General features: G+C 34.8%; 1 protein-coding gene across 1 annotated transcript in view; it reads right to left on the minus strand.

Moving 5' to 3' along the window:
• The window catches only part of FAM13A (family with sequence similarity 13 member A), a 380146-nt gene that overhangs the window by 356490 nt on the left and 9829 nt on the right, over window positions 1–13827 (minus strand). The window lies entirely within an intron of this gene.

Genomic DNA, 13827 nt, shown 5'->3' on the forward strand with positions numbered 1-13827 from the left:
GGTGTTAGCTTGATGATTAAAGGTTGTTTTGGGAATTTATTACAGTGGTTTTGCTGTAAAAAATGTTCAAACTCTGCTGAAATGTTGCTGAAAAGTATGGTGCTGGTAACAGTTCAACAATCCGTGGCTGCTCATTCTTTCCTATTTTTACTTTCCCTCTGAAGCAGGTTAGCATTGAAGGTGGTATGGAAAAGCCTGCATGCGTGTTCAGTTCTTTGTTTCTTCTCCTTCCCTGTCTCCCTGCCCCTCCCTTGCCCCCTCCTTTGCTCGCTCAACCTCTTTTGTTCAGTATGTGTAACTTGAAGCTAATTTGTACTACTGGATATCTGACTGGAGCCACAGATACAGAATCTGTATTGTTCTTACTGAAACACAGCATGGAATTAACATTAAACTTAAATAAAACAAACCTAAATTAAAAATGCCAAAAAAAAAAAAAAATGCACAGTATGTACCCATTACCATCCTATACATTATGGCATCATGGCTAAGTCGGGAAATGGAATTGTGTATTACTTGAGCTGAGAAGCATGTCTAAAAATTTAGAAGACAGAGTTGTAAACCATTGTGGCCTATGAAGGTATTCTACTTGGCCATTTAGTTTTACCTGCATAGAGATTGAGAAGGCCATGTACCTATGTACCTGTGTGGGAGTTACTCTTGGTAGCAATCAACACAAATGCTTAACTACTTATTGTTCTTCACTCTGACAACTTAACAGTTCTGGATTACCTCATGCTCCCTGTAGGCATTTAAATTTTAATACTTCAATTCACAAATACAATATATTGATGTAGTGAATTAAAATAAAATAGGGACTTTTTACTTATAACTATGCCTATGCCTAAGAGTCATCTCCAGAAAACCTCTTTTGTTGCTCGGATATGGCCTGTATCTCTGAGCCAACTCTGCAAATAAACTCACTACCCTTCCCATACATGGGACATGACTCCCAGGGGTGTAAATCACCCTGGCCACATGGTGATGAGCCTGCCCCTGGCATCATGGGACTGAGAATGCCTTCTTGACCAAAAGGGAGAAAAGAAATGTAACAAAATAAAGTTTCAGTGGCTAAGAGATTTCAAATAAAGTCAAGAGGTCATTCTAGAGGTTATTCTTATGCATTATATAGATATTCCATTTTAGTTTCTAGTATATTAGAGTACTAGAAGGGAATACCTGAAACTTTTGAATTGCAATGCAGTAGCCTTGATTCTCAATGATGATTGTATGACTCCATAGCTCTTACAGACCATGTGATTGTGAAAACTTTGTAATTGACCCTCCCTGGATTCAGCATATGGGCAGATGAGTAATAAAATAAAGACAAAAATATATATAAATAATAGAGGGGAAAAGCGGTATGGGATACTTTGGGTATTCTTTCTTATTTTTATTATTTTTATTTTTATTATTTTTGGGGGGAGTAACGAAAATGTTTAAAAATTGATTGTGGTAATGAATAAACAACTATATGATGATACCGTGAACAACTGATTGTACACTTTGGGTGACTGTATGTATGTGAATATATTATCAATAAAACTGCATAAAAAATAAGGGGGTACAAGGAGTATTGTTGTTTTGCGTGTTCTTTCTTACTTTTTTTAATTATTATTTTTGGGGGAGTAATGAAAATGTTCTAAAATTGATTGTGATGATGAATACACAACTATATGATGACACTATAAGCCACAGATTGTATACTTTGGATAGATTATATTGAATATATCTCAATAAAATTGCATTTAGAAAAAAACAGGGGCTTTTCATACTGGCATGCTGTCTTAGGATCGCCTGTTAGTAGTACCATAAGGGGCTTTTGCATTATTATAATACTCAGCATCTCAGACTCTGCCCTTAGGTTCCTCAGTGACCATCAGACACCTGTTTATACAATACAAATAGCTCTCCTTCTCCGCTCCATATCCTACTTGGGTTTGTGAAAGTCAAATGCAAACTCCCCAATCCCCACTCTTGCTTAACCAACAGCTATAGCTCTACCCATACAACATTTTGAAAGCAAAGTTCCCAAGTGCACTGTAACCTTTTGCTGCCCACCTGCTTGCTTGAACCTATGCTCCTGATATGTTTCCCTGTGTGGCCCTGCAAGACATACTGCTCTTCTCTGTAAGTACTAATAAACTTTCTTTTATACATCTCTGGTGTCACTAATCCTTGCCACACCTAGCTACCTTATATAAACAGTTACAGCACAGCCTAATGATATAATCAAATTTGAAATTTTGTGCTCTTAGTACTTGAGAATTAGAAGACAGGAAAAAATGTGATGAATGGAAGAGACAGGAACTAGAGCTGCAAAAAGGCAGGTGTTGACATATAAGGAAGTCTTTGATATGGATGACAGAGAGGAGAGGAGATTCTAATGTGAATCTGTGTGATAAGCATAGAGACAGACATTAGCATGAAAAGTAAGGAGTTTTAAATAGCAGAAAAAGAAATCTGGGGTAGACCTTATAAACTATCAGGAACCACTGCAGGTTCATAGAACCACCACAGGTTCTTAAATAGCTTGAGTAGCTTGATAGAAGCTATTCAGTTAAGCTGGAAGCCTGACTGGAATATGCTAAAATGGAAGGAGACTTATTGCAGACAAATAGACCCTGTTAACAATAACTCAGGTGAGAGGAAGATGGTTTAAATTTTTATTATTGAGGGACAGATCAGAAAAATGTTGAAGGAAAAATTCATAAAAGTGATATAAAAGGCAAAAATGATGTCACTCTAGTCAAGGAAAAGGAGCATGAAAAAAATTCTTAAGTTTGTTGCACAGGATACTGGAGCAGTGCCTAATAACTAAGGTCCCTTAAATTCCATTTTGCCTGGGAAAATTCCAGTTTTTGCATGTTGATTCAATGTAATTATTAATAGTGTCCCATTTCAAACTTAAAGTGTTCTAAGATAGCCAAGTCCAGGCGAGGCACCAGCAAAGTTTGCTGCCAGGGCATCAGAAGAACCCTTTCCACCAGGATCCTGAGAAGGATGAGATCAGTACTTCCATCTGAACAGTAGACCTGTATACCACAGAGAACATGAGTGGGGTTGACACTGAAACCTAGCTGCAATGGGGAAGGGCAGAGACTTGCGCTATTTAAGTCTTGATGGAAATAATACAACAAAAAAAGTGAACTACGTAAAGAAGCAAGAAACCGTGACCCATAATCAAGGGGCAGACAATCAACAGAAGCAGACCCAGTAATAGGAATTGGCAGGTAAGGACTTTAAAACAACTATTATAAATATCCTATAGAATTTACAGGAAGAGATGGAAATAATTTGTAAAGAGATGGAGTATTTCATAGAGAAATAGAAATGCTTTAAAAAGAACCAAACAAAAATTCTAGAACTAAAAAATAAAATATCTAAAATCAGAACTTTACTGGGGGGCTTAATAGCAGATCAGACACTGCAGAAGAAAGTCTTGGTGAACTTGAAGACACATGAGTAGAAATTTTTCAAACTGAAGCAGAAAGAAAAAAAACGTAAAGAAAAGAAAAAAAAGAAAGAACATCAGTAATCTGGAGGGCTATACCAAGCAGTCTCATTAGAATCCCAGAAGAAGATGAGAGATTGAATGGAGCTGGAAAAAAATCTTTGAAAATAAGGGCTGAAATTTTTCAAAACTGATAAGAAAACATTAACTTACAGATTCATGAAGTCCTTCTAACCCCTAGCAGGATAAGGAAAACCATACATCATTTCAACAAACTGCTGAAAGTAAAAGATAAAGAGAAAATCTTAAAAGCAACCAGAGAAAGACACTTACATTTAGTAGAACAATGATATGAATGACAATTCCTCATCAGAAACAATGGAGAACAAAAAACAGTAGACAGATATATTTAAAGTCTTTAAATGTTGGGAAAACCCCTAACAAAACTAGAATCCTATATCAAGAGGAAATATTCTTCAAAAATTAAAGGTGACCAAAATGGGGGAAAGAAAGGCAACAAAATAAGATTTCAGTGGCTAAGAGAATTCAAATAGTCAAGAGGCTGTCCTGGAGGTTACTCCTACACAAGCTTCACCTAGGAAAAATAAATAAATAAATAAAATAAAGGTGACTAATTAAACAAAAAAGGCTCATGAGGCAAGTATTATTATCCCTACACAAGACTATCTAATCATATTCATTTTCTTAGGAGCTATATCCCTTTTATACAGACATGTCTTGTTAACATGGGAAGTCACTAGTGATGCTGTAGCAGATGAGACCCTCTCCCAGAAGCATGTTAGAAGATAATAAATTGTCCATACAAATAAAAATAAAGGTGAAATAAAAACATTTTCAGATAAATGAAAGCTGAGTGAATTTGTTACCAGTAGATTCACACTACAAGAAATGGTAAAAGAAGTTCTTTGGGTTGAAGGGAAATGATACCAGATAAAAGTTTAGATCTACACAAAGGAATGAGGAACACTCGAAATGGTAAATACATGTACACAGGTTTGATGCTGAGCAGAAGCTGTGGTATTCTGTGTGCTTTGCTGTGGTTCTGTGGGACAATGGCAATCAAAGACAACTCTATGATGATCTTTGGTGCAATTAAGGGACTGTGGGCAGCCTCATCATCATGCTTTACATCTTTTTCAAAAATTGTACAAGATTATGGAAGCTGAAAACCTGAGTTCCAGTTCTTACCCCCCTCAGATTTCCTTGGGAGAAGATGACATGTTCAGTAACCCTTATAGTTTGTCTAGTTCTCTTGCACTGGAGAAGAAATTTTCACTCACTAATATTAACCATATAGAGAAAGGAAGAAATTTCTAAATGTAAAACTTACCAAACTATATGATAATGCAAAATTCTTAAAGTTTAACCTCCTAAACAGAGAATATGATGACCTAGAATCAGCCTTAAGAGATGACAGTCTTTGTAAGGAGTGATTAAGAACAGCAAGAAAGAAGGCAACTAGTGAAAAGCTAAATGGGACCAAATCTATACTTCAGGGTGAAAGACATTTATAAAAAAAGAACTAAAAGAATGAAAATATAAATATTCAGATATAGATGAACTGACCTCTAACTTTACAAGAAGGATGAAGCCACTCTTACATAAGTCATAGTCCGCAATATCACCAGGAACTTTTCCCAACAGCATTCGGATATGGTCCTTCACCAAAGATCTGTCTTCATTGGAAAGATTTTTCACTCTCCTCCACATGTACTAACATCCTGACAACCAGGCTTCCATCCTCCACCTCTAAGGACCTCTAGAAAGCATATGTGGATCACCCCAAGAAAACCTGCCACCAAGGGATTTTCTGGATTACTACATCCTTGTTTAGCAAGAGGTTTTTCTTGTTTTCCTCTCTAACATGCTGAACTTCTTTCCACCTTCCCTACATCCTGAAAGCAAGAACGAGGAACCACCAAGGTTGATCAGACTTCAAACAAATTTATTGCATGAATCTAGAACCCCAAGAAACATGAGGCTTTTTGTCTTTCTTCAAAAATATTTTTAATTCTCTCTCATTTTTGGGTTAGGAAACTGTACTATTTGAGTGATTATACTCTTGACAATGGAAGTTTTGTAGAAATAAAATGTTTACATTCAATTTTATAAATGTTTGATTTAAAGACTTTTTAAATGGTTATAAAAATAATCATCCTAGTTTAGACTATATATTATATGGTTACCCTATTAATAGAAGGAATTAATTAAGTGATAAACAGAACATGTTTGAGCAGAAAGTACACTTAGTTTTAGATAGACCCTAGAAATCAGTCACACACAGAGAGAAAATTTCAGAACATTAGGATCATCTTTGTGTAGATCTAAAAAGGTTGCTGCAGCCCTCTGGTTTCTTTAAGACCTCTCCAGAAAATCACCATGGCCTATTTATTCTACCTCTGAAAAGTTTTTCAAGACCATTTTCACTTTGTTTTCATGGCCATTTTTATAACTGTGGTCATTTTATAATTATACCTCACCAGTATTCCTCCAGTACTACCACTACCTTTCAAAAACACAGATCTGGTTATGTTACTCTCCTGGTTATTCACTTTGTTTAGATCTGGGGTTTCCACTGACAGTTTCCAAGGGATCTATGACCACTCATGAAATTGTCTTTGAAATTTTGTGTGTATGTGCACTGAAGTGAACATGCATCTTAACTTTTTTAACCCTAATTTAGAATAAAAATTGCTAGCCTATAGATTAAATTCCACACTCCTTAGCATAGTTTCTAAGATTTTTCAAAATCTAATTCCATACTAGCCTTACTTCCATTGTATAACTTACATTCTTGCCTTCTTGCTTGTGGTAAGTAGAATAATGCCCCATCTCCTCAAATATCTCCATGCCCTAACCTCCAGAACCTGTGAATATGTTACCACACATGGCAAAAAGGGGCTTTACAGATGTGATTAAGTTAAGGCTCTTGAGTTGGATTATACAGGTGGGCCCTATTTAACCATGTGGATACTTATAAAAGAGAGACAGAAGGGTCAGAATCAGAGAAGGAGATTTAATGATGGGAGCACGGGTCTTACAGAGATTTGAAGATGCTATACTGTTGGCTTGAAGATAGAGGAAGGAACCATGAGCCAAGAAATGCAGGCAGCCTCTAGAAGCTGGAAAAAGCAAGGTCTCCTCTAGAGACTCCAGAAGGAATTCAGGCCTGCCAACACCTTAATTTTAGCCCAGAGGAACTGATTTCAGACTTTCGACCTCCAAAAGGGTAAGATAATAAATCTGTGCTGTTTTAAGCCACTAAGTTTGAGATAATTTGTTATAACAGCAATAGGAAACTAACACATTGCTGGTTCACAAACTGAATAAGTTATGCATTTTTCCCACTTCACAACCTTTGTTTATGATCTTTTATTGCTAGAAATTTCTTTGTCTCCTTCTTCTACTTGAGGAACTCATGCATATTTTTCAATGCCTAGTACAAATGTCACTAGCATTTCTGACTTACTCTACTCCTCCATGTGCACATATTCCTGGTTTAAACCACCAGTATAACATTTACACACTGCATTATTATTGTTTGTAAACCTGTCTTTCAAGATTGAGAACTCCTTGAGAGACAGGGGCAATATCTTATTATTGTTATCTTATTATGTTATCTTTGTAACATAAATATTTGTAAAATTATTGCATTAAATACAAAGTGCTAAATCCTTAGGTTGCTCCTGGAGGCACTTTGAGACTTACATTTAAAAGTCAGAACAAGAAACAGGGATTGCATGAGTGTCATCAGAAAAAGAGGTGAAAATTATCAGTGTGAACAGGATTCCCAAGAGACTTGACAGAAAAAAGTTCAGAGATCTGAAAATGGAAGAGTCAGGGATAAAAAGTATAAAGAAAAAGAACAAGTAGGAGTATGCTGCTCATGGGAAGATATAACTGTAGCACTTAATATCTGAGTCTTTCATTTTCACCATCTTTTTATCAGGAAGATTCCACTGCATTTTATCAAACCTCACTTCTGAATCAGGTTAAATTAACATTTCTGAACCAATACATTTTTTTTTTGGCATTGTAAAAAAATGGGGGGTGGTGTTTTTATATGACCTGTGACTAGTGCCACCTGACACACTGCAAACCCACAATAAACAATACAGTTTATGTTTTTTAAAAATATTTTCTTGAAGTTATTTCCAGAAAGCAAAAAATATTCAGTTAAAAAAAAAAAAGGATTATCATGAGTAACATAAGAAAATATTCTTGAATAATAGTTCCCATTTTTAAGGGTTTTCACATTTATTCTCATTTGTTATCACAGCTGTCCTACAATATAGTTATTATGGTTCCATAATTCCATATGTTTCTAATTTTCAAATGAGGGACTGAGGCTCAGGGTGGTTCAGACTTGCACAGCTAGTAACAGGCAAAGCTGGGTTTCAAACCCATGCTTCTCTGACTGAAGCCTATGTTCTCCCAAATGCATTAAATCAGTATCACCAAATCCCTCTCTCTGGAACACACCTGATTTCCTCTTTGACTCGGCTGAGCGCAATGATGTATAACGAATGTCACTGCCAAATGCAAAGCATAAATAGAGGACCAATATCGCAATGAGGAAAAGAGTATTAAAGCAGTAGAGTTACTATCTAAAACTTTCTCTTCTGTGACTGTCTCTTGGTGAAGAAACTTAGGAACAAGCAAGGTCAGTATAAAATTAACTGTTGGACTGTAGTAACAGACATATTTTTTAACATGCCAGCCTGTTTGTTTCTTTTTAATATTTATTGGAAACAAAACTATAAAGTCAATGAGAAAATTTCAAAATTCCAGTCAGCTTCTAGATGATAGATTTAATAATTCCATAAATTTTTCCCAACCACACAATCATGTAATCTGTACATCAATTTCTCCATACTCTTGCTAGAGACTTTCCATGTTGCTAGTTAGTTCCACTAATACATCTCAAAAGGAAAAGAACACAATGTAGAAGATAAGGGGGGTGAGGGGGATGATATTTAATAACACTACAAGCTAAAGTATAGGGCAAAAATATGTATTTATAACAAAACAAAATAGGGAAAAACATTAAAATGCAAGAAAAAAGAGTTCACACCTACCACCACATTCTAGAATTGAATTTTCAGGTGTTAGATAGGTTGGGAGATACAATAAATACAAATAAAAGGAAGAGCAGAATTAAGACCTCTCTCTCCAATATTTATGTTTTTTTTTAAACCTTATGATATAAAAGAGAAAAAAAGATAAAGTTTATTCCAAACATATTTCCAAAATGGTGACTAGTTGAAGACTGTAGATTGCATCATACCCAAATTTTACATCCTCACCAACCCCTTCAAATACCTTTGATCAGGTTAAATGTCTGGCAAAAACATCCTATATGTGATATGCTGTGATTAAGAATTAAAGCACAAGAAAAAATGTGTATCTTTTTCAGATTAATGAAATGAGAATTTACAATAGACAATCCAGAGGTGATTTTGTGGATTTCCTTACAATTACAGCCAGATATATTACAATCTACTGTTGCAAATACTCTCAATGTAATTATGTATATTAAATTAATCCATAGTTATTTTTCAGTTATCTATACTTCCTTTCAGAGCCTCCATATCTTAGATAGAGAGAATGCAAGTATTTCCTTCTCGTCAAAAGATCTAATAAATAGTATTAAAATCATAGCTAGTATTTACTAAGTTCTTACATGTTAGGCACTCTGAATATTTTATATATATATAAAATTTCAGTTAATCTTTACAACAACCATACAGAATCAGTTTTTATCCCCACTTTCCAGATGAGAAAAATTTTATATAACCAGTCTGTAGTTCTTTGCTGGTTTGTGGCAGAATCAAAAGTACAACCAGAGCCTGTGTTTCCAGAACCCATGTTTTTTTATCACTAAGGTGTACTACCTGTTGTGTCTCTTAATTTTATTGTTTATTATACTTGCTTTCAAATAACAGTTGAGATAACTATAATATAAAAAGAGAATTACTAATAAAACATAAAATTAAGAGTCCAATCAATAGAAAAGAAAAATAAAAGTACTAGAAATTCAAATGAATTAATTACACAATTAAAAAATTGAGCTCATAGCACTGCAAAAGTCAAGACTTAAAAGAAACTCAAAAGAAACACTAATTTCATCTGAAAACTAAATTTTTCTGACATTAGATACAGCCAGCATTTGTCACATGAATCCTTAAATAAAATGACAGAGTTTATCATGAACATGAATCTTAAGTAAAGTGACAGAGTATATCATGAGCAGTATCTTTAACATCAGTTGGGTTAAATATAAGAGATACTCCTCAGAAGGTTGTCTCATATATATATTCTCTAGGTAAGCCAGTGGAGAATATTAAATTGTAACATTGAACTGTAACTTGTAAAACTGTGAAGGTATTTCTTCAATAGCAAACAAGGAGCTGACATTCTGTTTTCTGCTACTCACAATTTGAGGTGGTTGTCCTTTAGACTATCTTTATAATGACAAGCACTTCAACTGTGTTTTTGACAAGTCTGGGCTGTAGTCAATACATGATTGAACTCTGGGAAACTGAAAAGTTGATATTCCATGTAACTAACTGATTAAAGACACTGTGAGCAGCGAGTAAGGCTGACATAAACTGGTAGGATCATCCAAAGAGAGGAAAGGAAATACTAATTAGGAAATGTTGCCACTGGAAAAAACCTCTGGAAAGTAGTTTGATGAGAATAGAATTATTTATTTAAAGTCATTGATAAAAAATGGTGCTCATGCTCCCTTTATCCAGTGTATGGACAGATGAGTGGAAAAATGGGGACAAAAATTAGATGAAGAATAGAGTGGGATAGAGGGGATGGAAAGATTTAGGTGTTCTTTTTTGCTTTTATTTTTATTTTGGAGTAAGGAAAATGTTCAAAAATTGATTCTGGTGATGAACACACAACTGTATGTTGTGCTGTGAATAACTGATTGTAGACTGTGGATGACTGTAGGGTGTGTGAATGTATCTCATTTAAACTGTATTAAGAAAAGTAAATGAACAATGGGGAGAGGAAGGGAAAGGGATGTTTTGGATATTCTTTTTTATTTTAATTTTCATTTTATTTTTTGGAGTGATGAAAATGTTCAAAGTTTGACTGTGGTGATGAAAGCACAAATATTTGACAATACTATGAACTGTACACTTTGAATGATTGTATATTGTGTGATTATTTCTCAATAAAATTATATTCAAAATGGTGCTTATGACTTCCTGTACACTTTAATTTTCAAGTTTCTCTAGTTTACATTTTTCTTTAGATTTAATTGACTAAAGCAGAAACTCTTATTTTTTCCTCTGTTTTCCATTAATTAGTTTCCTCCCATCTTCCTCATATAATTCTTTGCAGTAGCATCTGCTTTTTGGAAACAAAAGTCAGCTAATTTTTGTTGTCAGTAGTACCAAGAGAAGTTAAAACTATGAGTGAAGTTAAACTTTTTTCTTCATCAAGACTTTTTGCCTTTCCAACATTTGGATAGAGACGCCATGTAAAGAAATGTGTACTTCTGAGAACCTTACCATGACAAATACTTATTTTAAGCAATTGAAGTCTTATTTGAAAATGTCTTCCAATCTTGAAATATTGAATCAATGAGTGTTTTATAAAGGGAGATATAATTTTTCTATATGGTCACAAAGTAAAGAAATAAAACTTTTAAATAGCCAAGATTATACCTTATAAGACTATGAAGTCAAGTTTGAGAAACATTCTAAGTTTTCTCACCCATAAAATAATCTCACTAAGGTAGAACTGCATTGTGCTATGTCTACCCAGTCCTTGAGCTTCAAGGATTGCCAACAAATAGCAGAACGAGTTAATCTACCAAACATTATTGTTTAAATATTTTTGGATGACAGATTCTTTAAGCATGTGATGAATGCTATGAACCAGCTAGGCATGGAATTACCCTGCTGAACCCAAATATTTCCAAAGAATATCAGCATCAGAGGGAGACTTTCCCTGACTGTGGCTAAATAAGTAAAAAACAAATCACTCCACAATCATTCCTGAATAGAAATTTAGGGGTTGGGGTAGGGAGATTACTTTGCAATCACAAAAATGAGCAAACATCTCCCTCTCCTGGCTAACATAAGTAACTACTGCTTTTTCTCCAATGACAATTCCTACCTCTCTCCTTCTCGCTCTTAGATAAAAATTAAGATAACCAATAACCAAATTGCTCTGTTTTTTGACAGCACCAAATAAGAACAGAACCCCTACTTTCTTGAACAAATCACCTTATAAGCCCAAGTCCTATAATAAGCCCTCCTAACTCCCTCTTACTGAGATATCCCATGCTTCTCCAAGGTATACGTCTCCCTTGCTGTAGTAATAAGCCCAATTTTTTTAATGCAATTTTACTGAGATATAATCACATAACATATAATCATTAAAAGTGTACAATCAGTTGCTCACAGTAAGATCATATAGTTGTGCTTTCATCATCACAAACTTTGAACATTTTCATTACTTCAAAAAATAAAATAAAAATTAAAATAAAAAAGAATATCCAAAACATCCCTTTCCCCTCCTCCCCCCGTTGTTCATTTACTTTTTTTAACACAGTTTAATTGAGATATATTCACACACCCTACAGTCATCCACAGTGTACAATCAATTATTAACAGCACCATCATACAGTTGTGCATTCAACACCAGGATCAATTTTTGAACCTTTTCCTTACTCCAAAATAAAAATAAAAGCAAAAAAGAATACCTAAATCTTTCCATCCCCTCCATCCCACTCTATTCTTCATCTAATCTTTGTCCCCATTTTTCCACTCATTTGTCCATATACTGGATGAAGGGAGTGCGAGCAACAAGTTTTCACTATACAATCTACATAGTTAAACAATCGTATTCAAGATTCAAGATCACTGGGTTGCAGTTTGACAGCTTCAGGTATTTCCCTCTAGCCATTCCAACGCACTAAAAACTAAAAGGTAATATCTATACAGAACATAGGACTAGCCTCCAGAGTGACCTCTCGACTCCATTTGAAATCTCTCAGCCACTGGAACCCTGACTACAAGTGTATTCCTGGTAGTATCTGCTGATCAGAATAGACAATATAATAAAATATTTATAATATGTTAAGTAAGAGCATGTATAAAATTATATGTATATTAAGATCCCATGTTCTCATTTTTTAAAAGATGTGTGTATGTATGTATACACAGTTACATCCATACAAAAACAGCAACAGATATACACCAAAATGTTAAGAGTAGTTATCTCTGAATGTTGGGATCATTGTTTATTTTTTTTTTGCTTTTCAGTAATTTTTATTTTTCTTTCAAAGAATCTGTGTGATATAACAATAAGTAAAAGAAGAAAAGGGGAAGGAGGAAGATGAAGAAAAACTTTTCTCCCTCCCAAAAGAACATGCTATGAGGGACGAATCTTATATTTAAAAGTTGTTAGCCATATAAGGTTTTCAGACTTTAGCACATTAGAATAACTTGGGATGCTCACCGGAAATAAAGATTCCTGGGCTCTATTCCTGAGGATGAATCTACACACTCATGAACCCCAGGAATCTCCATTCTGGACCACAGGTGATTGGACAAACTAGGACTTGAAGGATGTACAGTTACACAGGAAGGAGAAAGACTTTCCAGGCTAAAAGACAAGCATGCAGACTCTTAAAAGCCTAAAGCGGCATGTGCTGGGACAGGGAGAGTGGTCTGATGCACAGTATAGGCTCTCAGGAAACCTGACTGACCAACCTGAGAGAACCAAGGGCTCCTCTGGAGAACAGTGAGGAATAAGGTGGGTTTAGAAATGAAAGGTGGGTATACAAATTTCACTAAAGTTTCCCACCCACATTTCTGATAGCAATCAGCCAATTCATTGGTTTCTTTAATTTATATCCACAGGTTTTTCAGGAAGCAAGTCTTACCTTTCCTTAAACAAGTCCATGAGAAATTTAAATATTTTTAACCCCGCTAAATCTTTTCTGCCCTCCTCAAAACTGATTCTCTTGTCTTTGTCTAGGCTTCCAGACATCCAGAAACCTACCAATCAACTAAAAACTATAGAAAACAAAATTAAGTTCAAAAGTCCCCTACTGGACATCTGTATGACTGAAGAGTTACAAAAACCACTATCTTTCAAAATCATAAATTGCCAATTTTGAAAAAGAGAATCTGGCATTTTTTAGTGAGTAATCTGACCTTTCACTTATGTCCAGAAATTTGCAAGTGGAAAATATTTCTACCTTTATTCAAAAGGACATTTTTATATTAAAAATAAATAATTTGGGCATTTGATTATTGTCTTAGTTTGCTAATGCTGCAGAATGCAAAACACCAGAGATGGATAGGCTTTTATAAAATGGG

Source organism: Choloepus didactylus, chromosome 3 (assembly GCF_015220235.1).
Source record: "Choloepus didactylus isolate mChoDid1 chromosome 3, mChoDid1.pri, whole genome shotgun sequence".
NCBI classification, from domain to species: Eukaryota; Metazoa; Chordata; class Mammalia; order Pilosa; family Megalonychidae; genus Choloepus; species Choloepus didactylus.